This window comes from Mus musculus (assembly GCF_000001635.26).
Source record: "Mus musculus strain C57BL/6J chromosome 5 unlocalized genomic contig, GRCm38.p6 C57BL/6J MMCHR5_RANDOM_CTG1".
Classification (NCBI taxonomy): domain Eukaryota; kingdom Metazoa; phylum Chordata; class Mammalia; order Rodentia; family Muridae; genus Mus; species Mus musculus.
The window spans coordinates 194,317-199,368 of NT_187056.1; the positions used below are offsets into that span (position 1 = coordinate 194,317).

General features: G+C 41.0%; 1 pseudogene; it reads right to left on the bottom strand.

Annotated features, from left to right (window-relative positions):
- Positions 1 to 864: 864 nt before the first annotated feature.
- On the bottom strand, positions 865 to 3,592 carry LOC100862150 (annotated as a pseudogene).
- Between the last annotated feature and the right edge of the window lie 1,460 nt (positions 3,593 to 5,052).

Genomic DNA, 5,052 nt, shown 5'->3' on the forward strand with positions numbered 1-5,052 from the left:
AAAGACTTTATGTAGATAAGTTACCTGCATATTATTGGACAACTTTACATATACTATAGGTACTTCATAGATTTTGGGACTCCATAGGAATAGGGCCCTAGAGACACGTGGCATGAAGACTTCATATAGAGGTTCCTGTTAGTAATCTCATTAAGGCATGACAAAAATATCAAGAGTTTAAAGCTAGAATGGAAAGCCTGTTTGCTTTGCTCTATGTTGTCTTCTTAACTTTAGGCATCTTTGATGGGTCCAAGGTGCTTTGTGGTCTGAATGTACTGGATAGTAACCATTTGTGACATTTATCTTCCTCCTTCAAAGAATTTGTCTATGTTGCTCACTTTAGTTTAAATGTTTTGTGCACATAACTGATCAGCCACACAAAAGTGTTACACATGTAGCCCAGGCAAGAGACAAGGGAAAGATGTGTCACGAATACTTTCATTTTATACATGCCATTTATCACCTAAAACTTACCTTTCTTCATAAAAAAACAGTGTCTTACCAATCCTGGACCCATTCAACCTTCTAGACCCTGACCCTGATAGTGATGTTGTTAACAGTCAAATACCCATGAGAGAGATCATCTAGGTTTATGAGTACACAAAAAAAGCATCTATATATACACTGTCTGGGCAGAAGCCACATATAAACGCCAAACTGTTTTTCTGACCACAATCCCCCTGTTATCAGATTCCATCGAAATGTTCCCCATGTCAAGCTCAGCCTTCAGGGTCCCAGTCACTGTAAATCTCTTTATTTTCAACCATATGGGAAGTGTCTGAAATCACAGTTTCTGAGCACTGCAGATTAAAGATGTGTTCCAAGCCTGTCATTTATTCATATCCAGAAGTCCTGTATCTATGTTTACTGAAAACAAGAACAAAGTATAGGGTCCTGGTCATAGACACAGGGCTTACAACATTTGTGACAGCTATCTGTAGCAAAAGAGATGCTCTTGGGCTGCCTTATAGCTCTGAGAGTATACATGAGCTCCTGACAAAGTTGGACAAATCTTTCTACAGAGACATGACCCAACTCATTATAGCACTGCAGAGGGGCAGGGCATTGTTCCACATTCATCTTGCTCCAGTTGGCTGTGTGCTGTAAAAGCTCCTTCAGGGTGGACATGGAGAAGTCATTGTTGTAGAAGTTGATCTGGTTGAGGTGAGTGCATTGACTGAGGGCAGGTAGGAGGGCATTGATCTGGGAGTCCTTCATCCTACACCACTGAAAATCCAGAAACTCAAGAGTGTCTGCTACTTTTTGTAGGAGACCTCTCAGAGGCATAAGATCCAAAGCATATAAGATCATCCCTCTTATTTCCAGATGTTTTAATTTAAAGAGGTTGTGGGAGCAAGAAAAGAAATCAAAGTCTCTCTGTGAAATTAGGCATTGGGTGATGGAGAAGGTCTCGAAGGGAGTCATCAGGCACCTAGGGATAGAGGAGACCAGAGGGTTATTTCTGACAAGTAGTGTTGTAAAGGTTTGGCTGGGATGTACACAGAGGTAGAATAAACCAGGGGCCCCAAGCTCAGTTTGACAAAAGGATCAAGTACATCCTCTATGATGCTTCCTATTGGATCTGCTCAGTCATTCCAATCCCACAATTCATCCTTGGATCTCACACTCAAGCTGAAAACCAGTTCATCATTTAAGCCAAGAAAGCACACAGAAGAACTTCTAATCTAAGAAATTCCTGACAGGATTTTGATAAATTCTGTGGACTCATTGAATCTACATTCTATCATTCCTTCTGCAGTCATCCTTGCTCTAATTTACATCCACCTGTCCCATACACTCAGTGCTACTTAGGCTCAAAACGTTTCTCCCATTGGCACTTGGGGAAGATAGAAGGCTGTTCTCACAGATCTGAGCATATAGCTCATGTTCAAACTGTACTAATGAGTATCCTGACTCCTCTATACACTCCCCTTTCTCTTCCTTTTCCATTTGATTGGGCGGGCATGATTCCAGGAAGAATTACAACTCATTCTTACAAGATCTGTCCTACTCTTTACACCAAATCACTTCTCTACCCCATGAGTTCTCATTTGAGATACTATTTTAACTTGTACTATTCCCCTTGTATATTTCAGTATACATGGAAAGAAGACACAACTTTCAGAGTCTTATGAATGTCTAAATTTTGTTCCTAGTGACTGTCAGGCATCATGGACCACGAATCTTAAGATAGACAGATTTGCTTTTGTACCTGACCCAGCTCTCCGTTCTTGCTTACCCTGGAACCTGATTTAGTCTCTTAGAAAATGGACAAGTTTCATGAAGATATCCTGGAGACAGTTGAATTGGGAAAATGGAGAAATAATCTTGTGAACACACTTGGCTTCTGTGGCACTTGTTATATTGATAATAGGGGAGGGATTCTTGTGGAGGGGTGCCAGGAAGACTTTTTGAAGATTTTTCATGTGCCCAAAGTAGGGAACAAAATGTGCCAGCTGTAACAGAGTCCAGTAAGCATTGAGTTCTAATTCTGTGATGTGCTCTGGATCAAAAACATCAAAGATTTCTCTGATAACTTGGTCTGGTGGATCCCAGATCTTCATCTTTGTACAGCAGAAATATAGGGACCCTGTTCTCTGCTTGGCCCAATTCAAGAAATATGCCTTTGATTTATTGAAGTGGGAACTGATTGACAGGTTGACTATGACCTTCAGAAGCTGCCTCTGTGCATATCTCAGAAGGACCTTCACTATCTGCTTTTCATCCAATGTCTCTGCTTTACATTCACTGTCATTTGCATCAGCCCACATGTTTCAGAAGGCATGGTACATATTTCTCATGTCAAGAACCTGAAGTTTTGCCCTCCTGTGGTTGAAACAAATGAATGTTAGCAGACCCTGAATCATCTTTTGCTACATATATCTAAACTCAGCTCCCCTCCCTACTAAGGTGTTTGATTTTTTAAGCACCTGATATCCAAGGTGGACTCAGGTATGCTACAGAAGCTTTCCTGGACTTCATTACACTTGATTACTTTTCTTTCAGTAAGGTAACCATTATTTCTCCTTAGAGATTAATTAATTATTAATTAGAAAATTTAATTATTATTACTAGTTGTGGGAAGGCCAGGGATAGGCTCATTCTACTGTAAGGCTAAATCTAATCTAGTCCATATTCAACTCTAATCCATATCCAACTTTCCTCAGTATATGTAAACAATAGCTTTCAAGAACCTTGTATCCCTACTTGATGATGTGATTAGAAGCATCTGAACCATTTAGTACAAAGCCAATCTCCCTGGCAATGTCTATTGTGTACTCCTCATGCTCCCTTATACAATACATGGATATTGCTTACCTGGGGTGAAACTCTCTTGTCAGTCTCATGTCTACTCCATCTAGCAGAGCTTGCAAGGTTTCTAGGTTAGGCTTCTTTATCAATGGTCCCACAGGGAGACAGGGGAAAGGCCAGGCTGCCACCATTGCCTTTAGGAGATTGGTGTGTCTGCCAGCAAAGACCTCTTTGAATAGTGCTGGGAAGACCACAGTAGGCAACTCCTCCAGAGAGGACTTGATCAAAGCTTCATGTGTCAGCAGAGTGCGTGTGGGTGGGGTCTGACCACTCATCCTCTCAGGTCTTCAGTAAGAAGGCTCCTGGGGAAGCAGTTAGAAAGAATATATATTCAAGACAAACTTTATAATATTCCTTCACCATCACATCAACCACTTAGCTTCTGAGTTACTGCCATGACAGTCATAAAGCCACCAATTTACCTCTTCATCCTAAACTGGTGGTGTAAAGACTCTCAAACTGGCATCATGGGAATCTCTCTATTACTCTAATGGACACCTAATTTTGGAGTCAAAATATTTTTATTTGTTACTCTTTCTTTAAAAAAGGAAAGAATGAAAGAATGCAAAATGGGAGAGACTCCCAGTAACCAGTACAGCTGGCCCTGGCTGAAATATGTAACATAGAGGAGATAGAGCTTGATGAAGCAACCCCCAATGAATATGCATGGCTCCCTTTTGAGGGAAGGGGCCACTCACACATCTCAAAAATTTTAACGTAGAATTGTTACTTAAAGGAAAAACAGGGACAAAAATTGGAGCAGAGACTGAAGAAAAGGCCATCCAGAGACTGGAATCTTGGAATCTATAAAATCAGCAGACACCAAACCCCAACACTGTTGCTGATGCCAAGGTATGGCTGTCCTCTGAGAGCCTGTGCCTATAACTGTCTAATACAATTGTAGACACTCACAACCAACAATTGCATTGAGCTTGGGGACCACAATGGAAGAGAAAGGGAAGGACTGAAGAAGCTGAAGGGGATTACAATCCCATAGGAAAAAATTATCAACTAACTGGACCCCTCAGATTTCCCAGGAACTAAGTCAGCAACCAGAAAACATACATGAGTGGGTCTATGGTTCCTGATACATATGTAGCAAATGATTCCTTATATGGCTTCAATAAGAGAGGAGGTCCTTTGTCCTGTGGAGGCTTGTTGTCCTAGTGAAGTGGATAAGCTAGAGGAGTGAGGCAGGAGTGTGTGGGTGGGTGGGGGAGTGCCCTCTTAGTGGTAAAGAGGAGGGATCATGAGAGGGAGCTTGCAGAGCTGAAACCAGGAAATGAGATAACACTTGAAATGTAAATAAATGAAGTGATCAATAAAAAAATGGGTGGAGGGCCAGGCAGTAATGGCACATGCCTTTAATCCCATCACTTGGGAGGCAGAGGCAGGGAGATTTCTGAGTTCAAGACCAGCCTGGTCTACAGAGTGAGTTCCAGGACAGTTAGGGCTACACAGAGAAACCCTGTCTCAAAAACCAAAAAAAAAAAAAGGGAGGGGGGCAAGGGACAAGTAGGAGGAATGGGATGAGGAGCAATCAAGTGGCAGATCAGGAGGGGGATAATAAATGGAGGGTAAAAATGAATTGAAGAGAAATTAAATTTAGTAATAAAAATTAAAAGAAAAAAAAACAAATCAAAAACTGAATAGCAAAAAACAAACAAGAAACATACAAAAAAACCAGTGCAAAAAAAAAATACAAACAAAAGTCTTGTGTTGCAGATCAATATTGAATTC